We start from the raw sequence: 24419 nt of genomic DNA on the forward strand, positions 1-24419 counted from the left end.
TACTAATCAATGTGTCTTTTGTGTCACAGCAGCCTTTACCCAACAGATTTAGGTTTGTGTTAGCTTTTTGAACATGTATTTGTACATACCTGTTTGACTCCTCTTTGACTCGTAGTCCTCTTCCAGGACTAGAACTGCCAAACTCATACCAAGAGAAATGTCTCATTAAAATCCATCTCTGCTCAGTTTCTCCAGCAAAAGGAATCAGCAGTGCACAAAAATATGGAGAATAATTTAAACATCACTCAAGCTCCAGGGAAAGGTAACAATTTTGAATTCTCACACTGAATTTTTGGGCAGCACTCTGGCAACACCTAATTTTCCCACACAATAATTCAAAATGTCTGAGTATTTTTCTTGCTTTTCCCTAGCCTAGAGCTCAATCCAGGAATGTTGTATCCTAAAAAAAAGAGCCATGCTAGGATACATTACTGTGCTGCCACAGCAGCTTCCCAAGAACATTCACCTGTACCAGCCTATGCACAGAAATCACTCTCACACAGGCACTGGGAATTCTGAACACACAGATAAAGCTGGGAATGGAAAAAAAAAAAAAGAAAAGCTGAGAAAGAAAGAAGAGAAAAAAAATATACATTTTACCAAGGAATATGATCTTGCCTTTTTTGTTGTTGTTGTTGTTGTTTTCAGAAGAAGATATGTTCTCTGCTCTGCAGCAACCTGAAGTTATCTGGTAAATTTGTGTCTCTGGACAGAATTTGGAACAACAGGACAACATTTAACAAAACCAGAGCCATTAAGACTGGCAGAACAGCTGGAAAATCAGGTTTTTCAAAGAACGCATGTGGCTCACCAGACAAAAACAGCTACCACAGGAAGATAAAACAGTGGACAAAAGAAAGAATAAGTTAAAGGAGCTGCAGTTAAAGGAGCTGCAGTTAAAGGAGGTTCCTTAGTCCTGGGCTCAGCCCTAGAGCCCAAGCAAACACAGGGTGGAAAGCTGCTCTGCAGCCTGTGTGAGCTGCTGGGCAGGACCTGCTGAAACAGGGATTCACATGGAAATCCAGGCTAGGACTCCTAAGAGTGCCTGTAAATATTAACATTTGCTTTTTCACCTTCTGACACTTAAATAAATAGCCAGAAGTAAAAGAAAGTTTGTGTACATTTTGGAATGTTTTGCAAAAGCTCCAAAGATGAAAATGAGCGCCCTGTCAGTCTGACCCTTGCAGAGCTTCAAGCAGAAGGGTTGAATGTTTTCAGAACAGAAGTAAATGCAGTGCTTTCAGCCGAAGTAAAACCAAAATCTATTCATTAGATATAATCATTTAGCCAGCTTTCCATGAAGAAAGGGTTTTGTCATGCATTTGCATTTAGTTAACATGGGGTATTTGAAAGATTTACAAATGCAAATATAGAAGGAAAAATGAGTTTCCAGTGGGAGAGAGGCCCTGCAGGATGCCACAGTAACCAAATTCTGAATTCTGTGTTTTCTAAAGAGCAGAGACTAAGCTCTGATTTTCTCAGAATCACAGATTATCACAGAAACCTAGGATAGTCTGGGTGGGGAGGGACCTTAAAGCCCATCCAGTGCCACCCCTGCCTTGGGCACAGACACCTTCCACTGTCCCAGGCTGCTCCAAGCCCCGTCCAACCTGACTGTGGACACTTCTGGGATCCAGGGACAGCCACGGTGGCATTCCTAAAATAAGTTTCTCCATGATTTACCTCTGCAGTTTGCCCCTGTGAAACTCATGATGCCCTTCTGGCTGTAGACAAAAACATGAACCCAGTGTGGGGCGACTGTAAACAACATCCCCTCCTGCCTCGGCAGAGTCCTTATCTCAATCTTGGAAATCCTCTTACAGGGCCATTGTCTGGGTTCAATTCCTTCACTCTTCCTTACCAGGGCTATTTTTGCATTTCTCTATAGGTTCTCTAATCTGAGTCTGCCTTTTGAGCTGAAGTTTCATCTCATTGCTTCTCCAGGAGTGCTCTGCTTGTGCTGAACAGATAAATGATGGCCACAGATAGCTACTTACCCAGACTATGTCAGCAAACCTCTGACTGCAAATGCAAAGCACTGCAGGCAAATTTGGATTGGATTAAGGACAGCCAGACACAGTTTTCATACAGTTATGCATTATTTTATGGCTACTCATTATCTGGACTTATTTCTGCTTAATACCTATGGAGAATGAGATCATGAAACCTGTCCTCTTATAAACAAACCTCCTGTGCTCAGGAACAAACAGAAATTAAATAGGGAGAGGGTTTATCTTTTTTTTTTTTAAGGATAACTGCAATCTGTATTGTAAACATATACAGCACAGCCAATGTGATATTCAGGAGTAAAAGCAAAGGGATTTGTCTCTGCTTCCAACAAATAAGAACAAGTCTATTATTGTTTCCTGCACAGAACAAAAGGAAAAGGAGAAAGTGGTCAGCATTTTCTGGGCTATTAGTTCCACACTCCCATACTGACCATGGCATTATTTACACTTTCAACATTTAATGGCTTCATCTGCTTCTGAAGGAAGATTTTCTGTAGGATTAAATCTCCACTGGAAGAATTTTTAAAGACAGACTACCACCACCTTCCCAATAAAACAAGTACTGCTCTCATACCCGAACTGAGATTACACTGAATATATAATATATAAGGAAGGTTGTCTGTTCTTAAACTTCCAGCTGACCACATTTCAACTCCTTTTAAGTTCTTCCCATCAACTCCCATGTTCTTCTTACTGTAAGTAAGACCAAATTTTATTCAAGAAAGAAATATTCTGTTGTACCCACAATTCAGCAAGTTAGCAGAGCTTCCAAAAGATTCATAAGAGTAGACAACCTTCCTTTATATATTAAATATCCAATGTAATCTAGCTTTGGGTACAAGCAGTACTTTTGTGTTATGGGGAAGGTGGTGGTGGTCTGTTTTTCACAAATCCCAGGTGCACATATACCTGCAAAGCTTTCACATCCTGCAAGCTCTGGGCATTTCCCACTTTCGTTTCACATCTGGACTTCCTGTCAGGAAATGCTGGGAGGAAGAAGAAAAGAAAAGATGGAAAACATGGCCAGCCTGGCTGTGCAGAGACAGAGAGGGAGGGTGGGTGTGAACTTGGCTTTACTGTTGGTACATTCCAAGAGAGCTCCAGCCAGGACCAGGAGGACTGAAATAAGGAGTGAAGGAGGATCCACAGTCCCTGCAGACAATGGGATTGTCTAATACCAAGGAAAAGGGGGAGTTGGGGACTTTGTGTTATGAATCCCATAGAATTAGAGAATCATGGAATATCCTGAGCTGGGAGGGACCCACAAAGATCATAGATCCAGCTCTTGTCCCTGCCCAGACCCCCCAACAATCCCACCCTGGACATCCCTGGGAATGTTGTCCCAGCCCTCCTGGAGCTCTGGCAGCCTCAGGGCTGTGCCCATTCCCTGGGCAGCCTGGGCAGTGCCAGCAGCCTCTGGGGGAAGAACCTTTCCTGATCTCCAAGTTAAACTTCTCCTGATACAGCCCCAGCCCTCTCCTCAGGTCCTAGAGATTTTCACACGCTCCCATTTGGAAATACAATCCATTCTACATTGGAACATACATTCTACACAGAGGAGGAAAATTGGCAAAAAAAAAAAAAAAAAAAAAAAAAAAGCATGTCATAGACACAGATATTTATAAAATGGACCAAAATATTTGGATCTCCTGCACCCTGTTACTTTCTCCCCTCATCCCTTTCTCCTCCTCTGTCAGGCTTAATTATTCTCAAATATCTGCAGCAGACTCAGAGGTTTTTCTGTTTCATTTGTGAGTCTTCCAGCACAGGGGTTTTGCTTTCCACTATTTTTGATCTTCCTACCATAATTTGGGCTATGGGAAAACAGAAATAAAACTCAAACTAAGCCAGAGGTTCTCAGCATGAGGGACCACCCAGGTCAGTCCACTCGATAGCACTGTCAGGTGCTCCTTCACCACCAGAACAAGGATTAAATAACAAATTCAAGCAAGGAGAACCTGGAAAGGGATAACTTGGAAAGAACAGCCAGATAATAAGTTTAGAATATTATTTCGTGGAAATACATCCCATAATACTGCAAACTGCCCCATTCTCCTGCATTAACACTTCACTGTTATTGCTCTTGTGTGTTTTGCTGATGCTGGGCTTTAATTTTCTGATGTAATGACCACCTACCACACAAACATAATCCAAGAGCTTCTCTGGACACTCAGGCAATCTGATCACCAGGACATACACAGATCTATTAATATTTCATCCTGACATGTATTTTTAATCTAAAGATCTTAAAGTCCAGTTAAATCTCCAGTTTATATATTCCAGTCCTTAGATGTTTCATTAATAGTTTATAGGATACAGACCTTACAGACAAATGTCAAGATTGTAACACCTTACATGGATTTCTAGGATGATGAGGATGCACTAAAATGAGCTCTGTATCTTAAAACTCAGTACCAAAGCACCATTCACCATTTTAGAAGCACAGCCAGAAATGTAAAAGTTTCCATGGAGAAGACACAGTGAGACATTTCAATAGTTTATTTCAATTACCCCATTGCAGTGTTTGCTGTAGATTCAAATCCAGACTGGAAAGAAGAAGAAAACTGGGAAAAAAAAAAGTAAAACATTAAGGATCTCTGACATCCAGGTATTTTAGAGCACCAGGTCCCAGGATGTCCCAGACAGAGGCCTGGATTTGAGACCAACAGTGAAAACACAATTAACTCTTCCGAATATATCTCAGACTTCTTCTCCAGTTGGTTCAGACTAAATATTTGATAATTCATAACTCCAGCCTCCAGCAGAATTACATCAAACCAAATAAAAGACAATTCCTATAACTGCTGTATTTCTCTTAACAGGAAAAAAAAAATAAGACAAAAAAAGGGCTTCTCTGTGTAGAGACAAATTAATTTAAAATCTAAGAGGGAAGGAGAAAAGGATTCCACAGTGAAAAACTAAATGCTGATTGACAGGATGATTGATAGAAATTAAGAGAGATTATTGGTTTGATGGTTTTTTACCTTTTAGTTTGGGGGTGGGGGGGGTTCACTCTTTCAGTGAAGAAATTTTGCCTAATATCAAAACTGACCCTTTCCTGGTGCAACTTGAGACCACTGAGACTATTGGACAGTGCACTGTAAATCATAATTTTTACTTTTTTACTTACCAGCCATGTGTTACTTGCTTGGTGACTAAATTAAGGTTTTTGGGGTAAAAATCCTCCAAGGTATGCACTCTAGCAAGCTGTATTTCTTGGGGCTGATCAGAGCAGCTGCACAGCAGCCCCACAGTCAGTGATCAATCCAACCCCAAGCCCAGATAACCAATTCCAAACTGCAGTGATTTGTCACAGCTGGTGGCGAGGCAGAAACAGGCACTGGTGGGGCTGGACCACAGCAGGGACAGGAGCTGCTCCAGGGCTGGGGCCAGGCTGGGAGAGCTGGGGGTGCTCCCCTGGAGAGGAGAAGCTCCAGGGAGAGCTCAGAGCCCAAAGGGGCTCCAGGAGAGCTGGAGAGGGACTGGGGACAAGGGATGGAGGGACAGCACACAGGGAATGGCTCCCAGTGCCAGAGGGCAGGGATGGATGGGATATTGGGAATTAGGAATTGTTCCCTGGGAGGGCAGGGCTCAGAGCAGCTGTGGCTGCCCCTGGATCCCTGGCAGTGCCCAAGGCCAGGCTGGATGGAATTTGAGGCAATTTGTGATAGTGGGAGGTGTCCCTGCTGTGCTTCCCCTCTCCTTCCCAGGTGCTAGGAAGACCCAATGTTATTACACAGCATGGCAGTATTGAGGGGGAAAAGCAAATGGTTGCTGTTATTATTTTTAAAAGTATTTATTTCCCTCAGTAATATTTTCTTCTGGGATGGATGCTCCCTGTAATCCTGAGTCTTCACAGCACGTTTTCTTTAAAACAATAGATTAAGCTAATAACCCCTTTAAAATACATAAAAGGTACATTTGTATGGCATATGAAAGGCAAATATTTGAGTTTCTGCTCTAACTCCTTCAGTATTTCCATTCCCAGGGATGTGCTAAGTGTGCTGGGGCTATTTCTCTCATACTTTGATTCCTCATTCCTAGAAACTCTTTCAAAGGTTGGGGGTTTTTAAAATTATTTTTTCCATACAGGAATACATTATTTGAAAATCTGATTAACATGGACTAAGGTTTCTAATAGTACAAAACTTCTCTCTTTAGCCCCTAATGACACCTCTCTATTCCACTTTACTGAAAGAGACAATTCATCACCTCTTCCCCCGCTAACAGCTTCCTTCTATTCCAAGAGTTAGTTAACCTTTTTCTAGCTATTTTTTCTCTTTCTTCTTGAGGTTGCCTTGTGTTTTATCTGTTTAAGAGACAGCACAACCCAAATCTCATCGACTTTTTCCAGCTACAATGCATCACTTGGTTTAATAAAAGATACTTGGTGTATCTTCTGTGAATCTCATATTTTCCAAGCCTCTGGACAAAAGCAGTTCCAAGCTCACTTTCAGGAGCTCCTGAGTGCAGCATCCTTCTCTTCCAGTACCAGGTGGAATCACTTTATTTAGTCTCTCTGGAGTTTATTTAGTCTCTCTGGTTGCAAAGCCCACAAAGTTCATTAGAAAATGATCATATTTACTACCCAAGCTGTATTTTCTACATTTATCTGGCTTGCTGAGCCACGTCTCAAATTTCAGGAAATATATACAAGATATTTAAGAGCAATCACAGCAAATGTTCAGATGTATGTGACTTATAATTACAAGATTTGATGCATGTTTTATACACCCTTGCTGAACACAGGTGTTTTTCTAAGGCTGTTTGCAAAATCCAGAAAGTGTGACGTGAGGGTTGCTCCACGCAGGAACTGGGAAGAAATTTCTGTCTCAAAGATTACAGTTTTATTTTCACAGAGGATTTATTTTTCTGCTGCATATGTGGTGCAGTCACTGCACTTTAGGCAAAAATCTGTATTAAAATATCTAAACTCAGTCCTCCTAAAAATGAGCAGCTGTGAAATATGGTGAGCAAAGGTGTTATTTCAAAGATAGGAGTGGACTTTTTGAGATGGTTGGAATGAGCTACCAAGCCTTCTTGCCCAAATGCAAAGAGTAGAGGTGTCACTCCTCTGGAGCCCAGCTCCTATTGTGTCTCCAGATCCTTCTGGGACATTTTCTGCCACGTGTCAGGGCACAGATCACTGCCATGAGCAGAGGAAATGCTCACTGTCTGCCCTCCTTCTGGGAGAGGAATTCCTCACACTCAGGGATTCAGAATCACCTTCCTCACTCCCTGATTTCAGCATCAGGTGGGATTTACCTTTCTGCTGATATTTCCTTTTGTCCTTCAGGTGAAGCAGGGTCCCAAAGGCTCGCCCCTGACAGGGGGACAGATGCCCACACTGACCTGTCAGTGCCACCACATAAATGGCACAATCCCACATTCCCTGCAGCTTGTCTGGAGATGCTTTAGCCTTGCCAAATTTTCTGCTGTTGCTTGGGCAGCCCCTTGCTGTTCACAGCCTCCTCATTCTGCAGCACTGAGCACAGCCCTGCACAAGCACACCAAAACAGGTACTGAAGTACAGCATATCAAAAGGGGTTTTGCAATGCATTAAACACGGTTTTACAATACATTTGTGATTAAACTGGCATTTAAACACGGGGAGAAAAAGCAATGAAAAGGAGTCTCACAGCTGGGCATCCTTTCATGAAATTCTGAAGATAAAATATTAAAAAAAAAATTCTGTCTAGAGGTAGAAGGCAAACAAAAAGTGTTACAGTATGAAAATGAAACCAAAATGCTTCAACAGTCGGCAATAAATACGTAAAAAAAGGAAAAAAAAAAAAAAGAATAAAACAACTCCCAGAAAGGTATTTAACATAAAAGAGCTGGATTAGCAGGATCTTCCAAATATATGAGGAAGAGCAGGAAAGGGACCAGATGTTGTTAGCATCCTAGCATATATTTTATGAGCTAGAACATTATGTGTAATGTTCTGCAAAGAATACCTGTAATCTAAACCCCTTTCCCCCAAATAAATTGTTATTTAAGACTCCTTTCTCTTGCAGTACATGACATGGGTGTGAAACACGTGAACACAAGTGCAGGCAAAGATGCTTTTAGTGCACTTCACAGCAGCTCAGGCTGGAATGGAAAGCCAGGGTTGTGCATCTCATTTTGAGCCGTGCTGGATACATGATTGCCTCCTTGAGTGGCAATCACAAATTATTATCAAAGGGCAACACAAATGGCATTCAGATTTCAGTGCCTGAGCTCATTATGACATTTAGAGCACTTACAGCTTATTGTGAGTTTTGTTGATTGCTGCTTATCCACAGGTGACAAATATTGCATAGCACCTCAGACAACCAGAGCTATTTTCTCCAGTTCTATATCCCAGCTGTCTCCTGGTTTTGTGGGTAATTTGGCTGTGCAGGGAGGAGGCAGGAGGGACCTGGCAGCCAGCTTGGGCTGGGTGTGACATCCCCTCTCCAACCCCACGCCGAAGCTGAGGTCAGTGCTCAGGAAAGCAGATGCTGAATGAAATGTTGCAGGCTTTCTGAGGGACTGAAAGCCAAATGTTGTCCCAGCTTGGGTCCAGTCAGCCATTTCAAACCCTCTCACCACAAGAGACAATTCAGCTGAGGTGTATTTCCCTGTAGGAGCAGAAATTGGAGAGGGAAGGGCTGGAGCTGCAGCCTTGGCAGGGGAATTTGGAACTAGGTGATATTCAGGGTCCCTTCCAACCTCAACCATTCTATGACTTCATTTCAGAGTAGCAATTAAATCTTCCAAATATCACCTTTAAAAGGCATAATTTTGCAGACATTATTTTTTTCAGGCAAAAACCAAACGTGTTCATACCTTTCCATTTGGAGATTAAACCCTGATTGTACAGGCCAGTGAGCTGGATGTGGGCTGGCCCTGCTGAAAGCCACAATCAAATCCCTGCTGCTGATCCAGCATCACTCCAAGGCAAGTCAGACTCTGCAAAGGGCATTCACCAATTACAGGAACAACCAGGTGGTGTCCCAGGAATGGATCTGATCCACAGGACTGGTTAGATTTAGGTCTCGGGCAGTGCTGCTGTTCAAGCAGTGCTCTGTGTGTGCTTGGGAAAGGGTGAGAGCCTCTTGGCTGAGGCTAGGCTTGCTCTGCCAGACACACATTTGGTGAGACCCTGGAGCTGCTGTGAGTGTGTGAAAAGCAAGGTTCACTCTCTGTAAAAATGTAAAAGTTTAATAAAGGACAAGAGGAGATAAAGACAATAAAGCAAAGAGTTTAACAGCTGGGTGTTTGGCATTCCACCCGCTATTTTGGAAACACCCTTTAAGTACCATTTCTACTGCATCAGGCTGTTGCATATTTATAAATAATTATGCATATTAAAACTTTTTCCCAAACTAGTTTACATGTTCCAAGAATTGTTTAGCATGGCTCCTCCTCGGTCTGTCTTTTCAGAGCATGTGTAATCCTCAGTTGTGGTTTTAGTCCATTCTTATCACCTCCAGTTTTTGGGCTTTGGCCCATACTTTCTACTGACAGTGCATGCTGATAATTGATATATCAATAGCAGGGATCTTCATCATATGTTCATTGGATGTTCTCCCATCCAAGCAGGCATTTTAGCACAAACATATCAGCTATTTCACTACTATGTCTAAGCTTAATTAACAACAAAAATAAAAGCTGTATCTTCATAGCAAAGTTACTTTAACTTTATACATATAGCATCCATTTTAATATTTGCAAAAAGCCAATATTATAATATGTAACTGTAACAAGTAGGAGGAGCTCCCTGGTGTGCAGAAGTCAGGCATCACTTGCACACCCCTCATGGCAACATCAGAAGCTAATGCATGTATCATTTGCCAGAATTTTTTCTGCAACAGGCAAAATCTCTGTGAAATAGCCATTTCACTTCCCTGAGCCAAGAGAAGCTTTTCCTAATGTGTTAATCAGTGGAAAGAGTGCTCTGAATTGTGTATTTTTTAAATGTGTCCTGCTCACACTAATTTGAGTTCCCTGCACTGCCCAGGAGTAAACACTTCTCAGGGTTAGCCAGCACCTCTCAGTGATAAAACTTCTCAGTCAATGAAGATTTACTCTGCTTTATGCTCCAATGCAAACCATCAGGAGCTTTCCAAAGCAGAATAACACACACAAACACAGGCATCAAACACATGAAAGAGAGTAAGAGTAGATAGAGGGGATTTTAGGGAGAAGTTAGAGGGTGGGCAGGCCCTGGCACAGGGTGCCCAGAGCCCCTGGATCCCTGGCAGTGCCCAAGGCCAGGCTGGACAGGGCTTGGAGCAGCCTGGGACAGTGGAAAGTGTCCCTGCCATGGCAGGAGGTGGGACTGGATGGTCTCTAAGACCCCTTCCAACACTAAACGTTCTATGATATTATAGCTTTGTCTTTCTTCTAGATATTTCTTTTTTTCTTCCTTAGCTATCTGTCTTAGCTTACGTTCTTGCCTTACTTTCTCTTTCATGCAACAGCTGGACTAAAACCAACCTCAAGGACTCCTCAACTCATACTTGACTATAAAAGAGGATCCTCTGTACACAACTCTGAGACAACTGGAGTTAGACAGTTTCAGAGATGTTTTCAAAATATCCAGAGAGGAGCTATTCTCTATCCTATGACTGTTTAAGTCACAGCCACAAAAAACCCAGGAAAATTTGTTCCCTTCTTTCTGCTCTTTTCTGTATCACTTCATTAAGCTCATACTCACAAGAAACCAATGTCCTTTGATTTGGTGACATTTTTAACCCACCGGTGTCCAAGCAGTTTGCAAAGCAGACCCCAGCCCTCACCCACACATAATCAAACATAAAATGAACCAGGGAGAAGCTGAGGCAGAGTCAGGACCTTCCCTGCTGTGGCTGTGTTTGAGACCCCCCAGGTGTGCACCCACCCTGGCAGCAGGAACAGCACCTATCCAAGTTCAGCTCATGCCCCAAAATGATTTCACTTTCCCAGCAGATTTTCCCCTGGGTTGGTGGCTAATGGGATGAAATAGTGCTGCCCAAGAAAGGCACACAAATCAACTCTGCCTCAGGCACAGCATCTTGGACTGAAGATAAACCCAGCTGCAGACACTGGCAAAGAGGTGAGAGAGTTAAATTTCCTTACAAACTTCACAGGCTGCTTAAGCTGTGACCCAAATAAAACTTCAGCACTTAAAGTCACCCTGGTTGGTTTGCACTCTTCTTTCTCTCTTCTGAAATCTCCTTGCTTTTGTTTACCAGAGGAAACACAGTGCTCTGTGGTTTAAGTTCTTCCTGGATGTATTGGTAGTCACAGAGGAAAACCTGATTAAAAACTTCTCCTGCCATGTTGTTTCTCTCACACACGATGCAATGATTTACATTAATAACAGCAGAGTGCAGAGAAGACCTGCTGGGCCTTTAATAAACTTCCTTTTTCCAATCACTTAAAACGTTCTTTAAAGTTGCAATTGAAGTAATACAAAGCCTGCATAACAGTACACTTGACATTTATGAGCTTGGCAATAAATCAGATTTTTTGTTTTTACAATGTCTGCTTATGATTAATTGTAAAAGTTTACTATAAATACTTCCAGACAAACAGTAGAATGGTTAATACACTGTATTCTGCTTGCTGATACCTTAAGTCATAATGGAGTAAATGTCTTAAACCACATACATTAAATTCAAACTACTACAAAAAGCCAAATGCTCACAAGTTTCGTTACTGTGCTCATTAGAGAATAATTGTGAGGCAGCCTGAACTTCCTCTAGCCTTGGCATCTATTAACGTAGGCACAATTCAGTACAGGTTTTAAGATAAAAGCTCCAATGTTCAAACGTAAACAACATGTGTAATGCATCTTAAAACACCTTATTTTTGATAATAGAACATGATTGAGTTAAAATAGCAAGAGACTGTAATCTTGATTTGAAAGTCTAGGAAGAAAACCCTCACTAGTATTATTTTTTCAGCATGACACAAGTGAAATGCAAGGAATGTAATCATGCCAGAATTCTGCCACGGGAAAACCTGGCACTGGGCTGTGTGGAGTGCAATTTTATCCCTCCAGGAAAGTGTCTCACCTTCTCCTCCTGGGTCCTTCCCTGGGACGGTGCCAGAGCTGAAGGGTAATGGAAATATAATGAACAGCTGCAAATTAAATTATGCTGTTGTAATGTGGCATTATTTGGCGTAAATGATTTTGTTGCAATTAAGAAAACAGCTCCACAGCCCACAGCAGGTGGGTGGTGCTGTAGCAGCTCCAGGTAAGTTGGCCTGCTGGCAGGAGAGGCAGCGAGAGGGAAGATTCTGCATGCAGGAGCAGGTTTGCTCTCCAGCACAATAAACACGAAGCTGCATTATTAAAGGAGTAACTTGTATTGCAGACAATCAAAGCAGCCACTGTATAAACACTCCTGAAGTGTTTGTCTGACTGAGTGCAGGGGCCACATCCAGACCTGTGTACTGTTCAGATCTCATTAGCACCTCACCAAAGAGGTGTGAAATGATGGATGTGCCAGGCTTTTGTTTTCTGCCCAAGAGTTCACTCTTCTCCTAATTACTGCCTGCACCTAAAATCAGCATTTTTAGAAGCTCCTTTTGCTTGCAGTTCTGCCACTTGCAGACAGTCCTGCCACACTCAGCAGTTGAAATAAATCAGATTTTATAATAGTTCAGAGAAAAGCGTTCAAAACTCATGCTCTCAACACTTTCCACTCTCTGGTGGTTTTTGGGTTGCGCTGTAACTCATTTTTAGCCGAGGAAAACATTGTTTTCATTGATAAGTCTTTGCCCTAATTGCTTGTGAATTTGTTACATTTTAAAAGCAGCCACCATCCTCTATATGAGACAGATAAAGTACTGAACAAGAGAAAAATCAGATAATTGCTCATTAGGATGGAATACAAAATAAATAAAGAGGGCATCTCCCAAAAGTTCTCTTGGTCTGTTCTGTCCATGCATGAACACACAGCGCCGATGCACGCACAGTCCTTTAAGATGTAAATGAAATTTCAATATAAGCGAGAAACTCAAATTCTTTAAAACTCCATTAAGCCAAGGTCTGCTTGAAGCTGCCTGAGATGGTGGAAGGTGTCCCTGCCCTGAGCAGGGGAGGTGGAACCAGATGAGCCTAAAGTCCATTTCCACCCAAAATATTTGGAATCAGTGTTTATATGGAACATGTGCTCTGTCCCCTCATCCCAAGGGCAGGGCAGACACATTAACAGCACAGCAGAAAGCAGCACAGAAAAGTCATGGAGAGCAAATCCTTCAGGTGACATAAAATTCTACCCAGTCATAGGGGACAACTTTTCTCCAGGCTGAGCCCCTTCCCAGCTCCCTCAGCCACTCCTGGGGCTCCAGCCCCTTCCCCAGCTCCCTTCCCTGCCCTGGACAACAAATGCCCTATCAAATGTTGCTGTGCTCAATCTGACTCATTCCTCCTGCTGTCTCGGTCCTGCTGCTTCTCAAACCCTGTCTTTGAAACCCTCAAGAGCAAGGCTGTGATAATTTTCTCTAAAGCTCTTCACAATCTTGCACCATGAAGGGGCTTGGGGCACTGTGCATCAGAAATTCAGCTACAGACCTCACAGGGCAGGAAGCAGAAACTTCTCTAAGAAAAGCTTCTGACTGTGGGAACATAAATCTGGCCAGAATAAAAATGCCATTTTAGCCATGTCAGCTTCGGATGAGAGTGTGAAAGGTGCCTGTCAAGGACCCAGGCATATTTTGGGTTCCAATTGTTCTCCTGGGGTGCCTCCCTTTGCAAATGCTGTGCCTTGGTGTCCCGTGTCAGACAAACAAAGCCTTCAGGGCTCCTTCTTTACCTCTCACTCCCAATTTCAGCACCAAAGGTCACTCTGTTACTCTTCTTACAAGAGCACCAGCCCCTGGGAGAGCAGCTGAAATCTGTGGTGGCTTTTGAAAAAGGAAGGAGCTCTGCACCTGGAGACACAGGTGACAAGAGGATCGGAGCCAGTCCAAGCTCCTGCTCGAGGTGAGGCCACCTCTGAGGCAAGAGCAGGCTGCTCAGGGCTTCATCACTCAGCTCCTGAGAACCTTCAAGGATGCAAAACCCCTCCAGTTCAAGGATGGGGTTGAAGAATGCAACCCCTCCAGTTTGGATTGCCAAAGGATGCAAAACCCCTCCAGTTTGGATTGCCAAAGGATGCAAAACCCCTCCAGTTTGGATTGTCAAAGGATGCAAAACCCTTCCAGTTTGGATTGTCAAAGGATGCAAAACTCTTCCAGTTTGTATTGTCAAAGGATGCAAAACCCTTCCAGTTTGTTGTCACTCACAACATTCACTTCCTGGCCTCCCCCAGGTCACTAATCCAAGTGTTTCTCATGGTGAGTCACAGCACAGCCCTCCCCCAGCACTCTGCCTTTCACTGGCACCCTTTAAGGAGTTTAGAACTGCAGAGAACAGCCCAAAGAATCCACAGGTCCTGGCAGCATAATTCTGACACATCAAGCCAGCTCACCTGCAGCGTTTCTGCTTCAAGATCCAATCAAGCCCTCCCCACCCTGGCCAGTGCTCAGCACAAATCTGTAATAATGAGCTGTCAAGTTTTTCACTGCTCCTCCACAGGAGGACCACAATCCCATTCACCCACAGCAGCTCATGACAGATCATGCCTAACCCTTTATTTCCTTCGGTAAAAAGGCACTAATCTTTCCAAGTGGATGAAAAGGCAGCATGTGTACATTATATACGTACATAGATCTTGGTTCTATATGCAGGCTTCTTTAAAGCACATAACAATTTCTTCTTCTCTGCAATACAGATTGATGGAATAGGTCAGTAGCAAGACTCCCATCAATACATCTGGAGAAAATGAAAATAAATGAGAACGGTACTCACTAAATGTCCATATTCCCCCCAGAGGGACTAGGCAGGGCTGGCATTCCCTGCCCCATGACAAAACTAACCTTACAAAAGGAGGATTATTCCTGGCTCTCCCCAGCTCCTGGGTCTGGTTCCTTGGCTCTCTGCAAATTCTCTTTTCCAGAGTGGCTCCAGGAACAGGAGCACCCAAGCAGCAGAGCTTTGCCCATTGTCACTGGTGCCTGTGGGAACTGAAACACACATGGGATCGTGGCTTGGTTTTATGACAACACCATGCAGAAATTTTCTAACAGAAAACAAACAGCAACTTTGCATAAGCAGCAATAATTGCCATTAATAATGATGATGCAAGTATTTCTTCTATCCAGTTGAATTTCAACTCCAAGTTTTGGGCAATAACACCAAAATTACACATAAAAATAAATAAATTACTATGACTGGACCCTGATAGAGAAAGCACTGAGTGGCTGATTCTGTGTATCCTCACACAGCCTCTGTGGCTGCTGGCTGGGTAAGCAGCACAAGGAATTCCATTTTCCTCACGGAGTCAGAACCCTGCTGGGTGAGGAAATTAGGATATGGAGGAAAGAGGGAGACAAATTTTGCTGCATTTGAAAACCACCTGTTCTAGACACGGAGAAACAAAGAGCCCGCATGTGGGAGAAAAGCTTCATTAATGATGGAATTTTAAGGGCTTCTGTCATGTCCACCATGGTATTACTGAAAAATTATGTATTTCTCAGCTCTGATTTACCTTCCTCTAATTTTTTCACATTGTCTTTTCACTGATTTGTGTTCCTGAAAAGATGAACCAGGAGGCTGCACAGCACAGGAGACAGCCAGCCTAGTTCTCATGCATATATTAGAGAATTTCTCTGGCCATCAGCCACTGACAATCAGTCCAGTGTGGATCTCATGGATTCCCAGCTTGGTTGGGTCTCAGCACTTTCTGCTCATTGTTTCTACTACCAAACTCCAGGAATGGGGGACCTCTGTGCTTCCTTGGGATGGAGGAAGGAATGCTGCAGATCCAGTGGACTGACCTGTCCATCTCCCTTAGTCCTGCATCTTGTCCCATTCCAGACCAGCAAGACACCCTCAGCAGCTCCAAAAATCACCTAGGATTTGGGGTGTTGCTCTTTATGGGTCTACAGAGTAGAGTCATGTTTCATGCTCAGACATGTCTCTCCAGAGAGAATTGTCTGTAAATCCTGCATTTTTTGGGTGTTTTTGGTAAAGTAACAGCAACCTCCTCATTCTGCTCTCTGTGACACATTCACAGTGCTTCTGATCTCACAGAGGTGATAGTCACCTTTCCAGGAAGTCAGGATGGCACTAGAGGAACACCTTAAACAGGAGTGGTTTCTGGAGACTTCTGAGGCTTTCACATGGTAATTCACCAATATCCATGTCACCCCTCAGTGCCATCCATCTGAGGCACCAGGGGTCTGTGGTTGCACCTTGACAAGCGTTGGTACAGCGAGCCCTCTGTGGTAGCCCTGAATTCACCAGCACGTGGCATTGGTATTAAAGGGGAAAAAAACACACATTTCTTGACTCTGCTGGTGCCTCTGCTTGCACATCCTCAGGTTTGTCATTCCTGATGCTTACTCAGCTCCAAACTCCACATTTCTATGATGATTATGATTCCCAAAGCAAGAGAACAAGCAAACACCCTCCTTCCCTGTGGCAGCAGCTCTCTGGGCACAGAGAGCAGGCACAGACTTTCCCAAGGAAGGCTGTGGGAAGATCAGAGAAAGGAATGAGAAACAATTCTTGTCTCCACTTGTTGCACCTGCTGTTGTGCACATGTGGAATGTGTCATAGTGATTTGTTTACCAAAGGGTGATTTCTTAATTGGACACTGGATGGTGTTTGGATTGATTGACCAATTAGGTCAAAGCTGTATCAGACCACCTGTAAGGGTTACTGAGTTTCTTAATAAGTATAGAATACTATAGTATAGGATGATATAATAAAGCAATTGATCAGCCTTCTGCAATCATGGAGTCAATGCTAATTGTTGCCCAGCTGGGGGCCTGCAGTGACACTTCCCTTCCCTGTAAGCAAGCTGACTTTTTCTGCTGCCTTTGCATCTGCTTCTCAGAGAGCCACACTCCACAGAGCAGCTTGCTGGATAGGGAGGGAGCTGGCTTGCTCCCAAAAGCACTGTCACATCCCGACTTCTTTTCCCCTGAAAGTGTTATTTATTAAGAAAGCTCACACTTGAGGACGTAGGAGCGATTTTGCAGCGCTGCTTTCTCAAGCTCCAGCAAATCTATCCATCCAAGCTTCCAGAATGTTTGCAACTCTCCATCTGCTGCAGCTCCTGCTGGCGTCACCAAACCCTGACAGCCAGGAGTTGCCAAGTGCTGTGACTTGCTATTTTTTGTTTTTGTAGAAAACAAACCATGAGAACACAACGTTTTTTAAAATGATGTCACAACATTAAAAAAAAAAATTGCTTGCAGAGAGGTCTTTTCCATTTCTTTCACAAAAATATCTTGCTGCTTACAGAAAATAACAAAAAATAATAAATCTTATGCATTTGATAGCTGCTCAAAGAGGCCAGGGTAAACCAAACCTGCACTGCATTACCTGCTTGGAAGGTGAGATTCATTCCCTCCCCTGCTCCCCTTGGGGCTGGTTCTGTAGCCTGTGCTGATGATCCTTGGAGGTGTCTGTGTGACATCCTTGGCTCAGCACAGGCAAGGGGAGCTGGGGCACTGAGCTGCTCCCCTGAACAGGCAGCCCCCAAAGCCTGGCCCAGCCTCTGATCCTGCTCAACCCAAGCTCTTTGTGACTGAGGCTTCCCCTATTATCTCATTTCCTCCCCTCACTCCTATTTACTGTTTCTCCCCTCTCCTCAGTTACCAACCTTTTCCCTTCACTCTGCTCTCCCCAGATTTCACACCAATGAAAAGCATTTCCCTTTATGAGGAGAGAAACCTTTCTGCAGCAACTGTGTACTGGGTAAAATACATCACCAATTGCTTTGTTCTGTAGAACTAAATGCCCTACAGAAGTCCCCTTTTTGACTTCCTGTGGCTTAGCACAGATCCTGCTCCTTGCTGTACTTGAAGTAGAAGAAATGACTGCCAGTGCATCATTTCAGAATGCAATTATATAATTATATACCCATTAAAAGAATATAACCCACCCTTAACCACCTACATGAGAAAAACAACATGAAATAAACTCTGAATGTGATAAAAAGTGGAAGTATTTTCAGTTATTCCCTATGCTAAAATGAAGTGGTGTTTAAAGAAATGTGCTTTATTCTAACCAGCAAGATTGTTTTCAATGAGGACAAAACATGGAGCAATCTGAGCAGCAATTCAAACTGAAGTCAGATAGATGAGCTGTCACACACTGGAGATGCACACACAAGGCTTTCTCTCATATGATGTCAATCATACTTTTCCTCTGATGGATTAAAAAAACAGTCATGTTGGAAAAGTGAGAAGAAGTTTTCCTGGGATCCTTATGCAATAGTGAGGTGTTGAAACAGTTTTGTAAAAGCCTTCTAAGAAGGCTTGGTCCCAGGCTTGTGAGCATTATTGCCCCTGGACTCTGGCTTTGCAGGGAAGATTGAGCAGGGGTTGTGTCTTTAGCTGCTAAAAGGCAAACTCATCATACAAAAAAAAAAAAGACACAAAACAATTTGGGCCATTTAGGTGATACAAAAGCTCTGGCTGTGTGGGATCTGTGGTTTTGCCACGTGCTGCAAAATGTCTTCCTGACAAAAGCCCAGCAAGAACTCAGGTTGTGACACAAAAAGCCTGAATGTATTGAACAGTGAGCTGCAGCCTGTTTTGTGTAAATAAATGGAGAAGATAAATGTTAATGCACGCATGATTTAACCAAAGCATCACAAATAAAGAGAAACATTTTTACCTTGACAAAAGGAGGAAGAGAAATACTTCCCCAGACCTTTGAATTCTGCATTACCACAGACATGCTCTGGGTAAAGCAATTTTCCTTCTCTCTCCCACTGAGCCAGATTTGTCCCTGTTGCTGCTGTACTGATACCAAGGAAGCATCATCAAGAAAGAATCTAATAACAACCAGTTTGTCATTACACTTCCCTCAGCACTAACTGGAGCATGCTGAGCTGTGAATGAGTGTGGGGAAACACTAAAAGGCAGCTATTAGGAAAATGGTAAATATCATTTACCCTTCCCATTCTAGAACTGGCACTTTTGAAATCCAGATTTTATGCTGGCTGGACAGCAAGTAACTCAGGTCCTCTCTTAATTATTTAGCCCAACACAGACCCATAGAATCACAGAATTGTTTGGGTTGGGAGGTACAGTAAAAAGCAGCAAACCCCGGATTCAGGGAAGGAATGATGATGTCTGGCTCCAGATCAGAAGGCTGAAGGATAGCTTTATTTAAACTATATTATATGACATTAATATACTATTTAAAGAGATACTATACTATTCTACACACTTCTTACTTACCTATCTAACTCAAACCTGTGACTCTCTGCTAAGAGTCCCAGACACAGCTGGATCCAGCTGGTCACTGAACCCAAACAACCTTCTCCAGAATCCAGCCCAGCAATGGCTGCAGGTAAACAATCCCCACACCACATTCCACATGGGGAAAACAAAGGAGCAGAGATAAAGATTGTTTTATCTTCTTCTCTCTGTGCTTCTCCTGAGAGACAGAATTATGTCTCTCTGTCCAGAGAATGTGAATGTCACAGGGAGGGACTTAAAATATTATCTAGTTCTAAACCTCAAAAGGATCCAAAGAAGCAAATTTTAAGTGCTGGCTCCTCTAATTTGAATGTGGAAGTCAGTGTCTCCAGTGCCACCCTGAATGTAGAGGGCAGATAAATCTGACAGCTGAAAGCTGTGGTTGGCCTTCAATGTTTAAGTCATGTTAAGGATGAAAAATTATAATTGATTTTTTGACACTGTTCCTAAGTTCATAACCTCCCCAGGAGAACAAATATTTAATTTCTAAACAATCAAGGGTTTAGAAAGTGCCAGGAAAAGAAACACAAGAGAGGAGCTACCTAATTGGTTGCAATTAAACGTTAATACTGACAAAAGCTAAAAAGAAGAATGAGTGGAATGCAAAAAGTGGTTTGAAAATATTGTAATATTACAGCTGTCTCCTTTGTCACTCCTGGTGAAATGAGTGCCATCTGTTTACTCTGATATTTAATGAGCAGGGTAGAGCTGGGGGAGCCCAGCTCGGGCATTTGCACAACACACTCAATCCTGCTCCCATTCCTGCCTCCATTGGATGAGCCAGGCACTTGCAAGGGTGGGAGCCCCCAGCCCTCCTGGCTGCTGGAGCAGGACTGCTGAGCCTTTGCAGGGGCTGCTGCCACAGAAAAGGAGCCAAGAGCAAAGCAAGTGAGTGAGGACACCAGGCTGAGGAGAGTTCTGGGAAATAATGGCTGGGCTGTAAGGTGGGAACGAAGCAGGACAGAGAACATTAAGGGAGCCAGGAGGGAAATTAAAGCCTTTCCTGGCTAATGTGAGTTATGAGGGGCTCCTCGTGGCATAACTAGACAATTTATCTTCCTGTAAGGAAATAAAACAAACCTGGGAGACTAATCCAGCTAATTATGCAATGACTTTATAGACACTGTCTGAACAGAAATTACTTTCTCTATGAGTTGTTTCCTCAGAAATTTTCTGCCTGTTTGCCCATGTAAAAGCATTCCTAAAATCTTCCTTTAGACTGTGCTGTGTCAAAGTGAAATAAAATAATTTGGTATCAACATGATCTCAGTGAAACAAAAAAGGAGATTTCCTGCCATGGTCCTAAAATCCTTCCTGCCTCCACCATCCCCCAGTTAATGGCTAAGGCTGCAAGGGGCTGCACTAGAGACACACTGCTCAGCTGTGCTGGTGATGCACTGCTGTCCAGGAACCTGAGTTTTATTTCTCTCCAAGAATAACATCTCTTGCTCTGCTTATTATTTGGGTACCAGTCTGCCAGGTACTGGACCAAAATTTGATTCCAAGGAGCTCACTCAGGGAGGGCTGGAGTGGGTTTGCCACTTTCTTGACACTGGTTTGAGGACTATTTAGCTGAGTGATCTTGGCTGAAATCTGGGTGTTTAATCTGGTAAAAATCTCTGCAGTTAATTGCCAGTCACCAAATTCTGAAACACAGATTTGAGCAGAAATAAAACAACATATCTCACAGGTATAAAACACAGGAGTAGAGCCATGAGAAAGGACACCCCTCACACTGGAAAGGTGGATGGGTGAGAGAGAAAATCCTGCTGGCTTTTTCCTGAGCAACTCCGAGCATGAGAATGGCCTGAGGTTAGCTAGGAGTGGGACTAGCTGGCTGTGTAAGATGCTGTAACAACTAACAAAATCCATTTAGCTGCTGCTTAAAGCAATAAAAAGCATTTTTTTGATCTTGCTAGCAAGTGGATGCAGATGGTTCTAGTGGTGGAGGACTGAATTCAGTATGGTCACACAGGTGTTACTCAGGACACCTTTCAAATCAATGAGCAAGGCACTGCAGATAAGAAAGGCAGTCCCAGACTTCAAGGAGGGGGGGAAATAAAAGCTGCATTACAGCCTCAGACAGCAGCCTGAAAATTGTAGGTGATCTTGTGTTGCCACAGTCTGTAGTAAGCACTTTTTCTCTTTCCACTTTTTTATCCATCATCTCTACTATGAGATGTAACAATGAGTCAGAAATGTCACATAATTACACCTCAAAGAGCCCAGGGTAATTGGCAATCACCAAAAGCTGCCTTTCCTATAATTTGCTAAAAGGAATGAAGCTCCTTGTGTGTTTTGGGGCACCACTAGAGCAGAGATGTCTAATTACCAGCAAGTTCAGCTCAACAGCTGTCAACACATCAGCTCTAATAGCTATTTCATAAGAACAAAGACATAATATGGGCTGAAGGAGCTCTTCTGAACTTGTCCAATTTCACTCTGCCACTTTCCCCAACATTCAGTAAGAGTTACTAAAGAAATTTGTGAAAGACTTAATTCCAGCTGTAGTTTCAGCAGCACTGAACACAGGCTAAATGATGCCCAAGCATTGCTGGTCTCAAGCTGGAAAGGCAGAAGAGCCTCTTGCATGGCCAAATAGTTTTTAATGTGAAATATCTCAGAAAGAAAGGTGTAAATGGAAAGGAGGAGAAAAAAAACTGGGATATCACTGCAGTTCACAGAATCACTGAATCACAGGTTTGGGTAAGAAGGGACATTAAGGATCATCTAAGTCCACCCCCTAGCATGGGCAGGGACACCTTCCACTATCCCAAGTTGCTCCAAACCCCATCCAATCTGGCCTTGGACACTTCCAGGGATAAGGCATCCACAATCTCTTCTTAAATTCCTACAAGGGGAATTCTATTGGCAGTAAAGCTTCAGGAATTGGCTGCTCTGAAGACACTGAGGAAAAAGACCAAGTAGTATCTTGGTGACACCTGCCCTCTTACAGGCAATACAGCTTTGGCCAAAACCTGAGTTTTGCACCATTTTCCTTTTTGCTGTCCAGCTCTAAAAAGACTGAGGAGGACTGTTCCATCAAACTCTGATCTTATGGCAAGAGAGGGACATGCAGCAGCCTGTGAAACCCTACACATTTTCACACTTCTGCTTTAACTCACTGGAGCCACCAATGTTTAAAGAACAGATGAAAGAGCACACAAAGCACTGAATTTCTACACAGAAGCCTACCAGCACCTTTTCTCTAGTTTTCCCCCACTCAGCTGAAGAAGATACCAAGAATCAAAAGGAAACTCTGCATGCAGAGGAAACTGTTAGGTGGCACTGGTGGCAGAAATGAAACCTGTGCCATCCCAACTCATTGTGCGGACAAATTACTCCACATAGAAAACCCCAAAGCTTGAGTTCTATCTCATTATATTTGTCTCTGTGCCCTGGCACACAAGCTGAGCTTTATTTCAGCCACCACAACATTAAAGCTCAATTAAAGTGAGCACAGGGCTCAGTGACCTTCCTTAAGAGGTGAGCAATCACCAGGGTTTTGAGATGCTCTCCCTTTCCTCCAGGCCTGTTCTAAGGAGAAAGGGATCATTAAATGATCCTTCCCCATTTCGAGCTATCAGCTCTGAGTGCTCTGCCACAGGCAGAAGCCCCATCCCAATCTCACTGAGATATGCAAGATATGTTTCTAGTAATTCTCTCTTGTTATAAGGTCACTAATTTAGGCAAATAATAACCTTCTAGCACAGAAATGTCCTTCATTAACATTTCTCTGTCTTATTTTCAAGCTAGGACAATGCAACCAGGAGACCTCAGAATCACTGTGCTTGTGCTGCCCAGTGGTGGTCACTGCAGTGAGACAGAAGGCTGCAGCTCCCTCTTTTTCTATAGTTTTTGATGGTGGTTTTGAGATTTTATGTTTATTTCAGTGGATTTATAGTACAAGTTTATCCTTTTTCTAATAGGGACATAATACAGGATATTTTAAAAGTATCCAGTGGGTACTCATACATTATGGAAAAGCTGGATGTTAAAGATGAAAGGCAATGAGAGTTACACAGAGAAGATGATCTTAATTTCTCATTTCTCTCTCTCTCCACTCACTCCCCAACACATAAACACTCCTCTGCTGGCCACCCTTGTGTTTTCACACAGAGCACTTAAAATAATCTTATTAAAGTTTATGCTTTTGAAATCTGTTTATTACACCACTCCAGCTTTATTTCCTAATCCTCTTTTGTTATTTTTATTTTTGATTTTTTTTTTTTAAACTGGGAAAGCTATCTGCTTTTTCCCTGCCAGCTTTTAATGAGTTCTTTAATCCTAAGGGCAGCAACAAGTGCTCCCACATTCTGCACTCCCCTTCTGAGGAGCCTGCCCAAAGTTGTTCCTCCTGATCTCTCTTTTCAAGTCTTGCTTACAGGATACTAAAAAATTTAAGAAGTAGTCAACATGAGAGATAATGTTAAAGCCCAGCTTTTGTGCAGCATTCTCAGGCACCAGAGTGGTGTCTCACAGACACTCAAAATTACATCACCCTTGTAGTAGTGCCAGTCTAAATGACTGCAGACAGCAGTGAATATTGTTCAAGTCATCTCACAGACAAACCAAATGACACCAAATGTCACTTTTTCTCCCTTTGCATGACGAGTGTGCCTGGCTTCAGGGAGATGTGACCCTACTGCTCTGGCTTTCCTTCTCAAGTCAATAAATATAACTGGGAGCAACTGGGAGGAGTTTCTGCAGCAAAGTCATGCCACACCGATGGCCAAAAATAATCAAGTGATATTGTTCAGCCTTCTTTTCAATTCCAAAGAGATTAGCAATACAAGATGAGGAGAGAGAGCTGTAATTAGTCAGGTCACTGAAAAAGAAAAATGCATAATGATTCCTGCAGATAAAGCAAGGGAAACATATTGATTATGTCTCAGAAGGCAAAGAGTAACTTTCTTCTGGATATCAGACTAGGTAAAATCCATTTTACTACTAAAATCCTGTAGCAGAACAGCTCCAAGCTTGTGACTTCACACAGTGAGAATATTAATAAATGCATGTACTGATTTCTCAGTTTGGTGGACATCAATATATGTGTAAGCCAAAGAGTTACTGGGGCAAACTTTAGCTTGCTGCTTACTGTGAAGGACAATCAAACTTAAAATTTAC

At 43.0% G+C, this 24419-nt stretch overlaps 1 long non-coding RNA gene across 3 annotated transcripts in view; it reads right to left on the minus strand.

Annotated features, from left to right (window-relative positions):
- Positions 1–5014: 5014 nt before the first annotated feature.
- The window catches only part of LOC144246565 (uncharacterized), a 538094-nt gene continuing 518689 nt past the window's right edge, over positions 5015–24419 (minus strand). For all 3 annotated transcript variants that reach the window (XR_014956250.1, XR_014956249.1, XR_014956251.1), the window contains 2 exons: positions 14889–15035; positions 5015–14784 (listed from right to left, as the gene is read on the minus strand). This is a non-coding gene — a long non-coding RNA (uncharacterized LOC144246565). The remainder of the gene's footprint in view (positions 14785–14888; positions 15036–24419) is intronic.

Source organism: Lonchura striata, chromosome 6, assembly GCF_050655825.1.
Source record: "Lonchura striata isolate lonStrDom1 chromosome 6, ASM5065582v1, whole genome shotgun sequence".
NCBI lineage: Eukaryota > Metazoa > Chordata > Aves > Passeriformes > Estrildidae > Lonchura > Lonchura striata.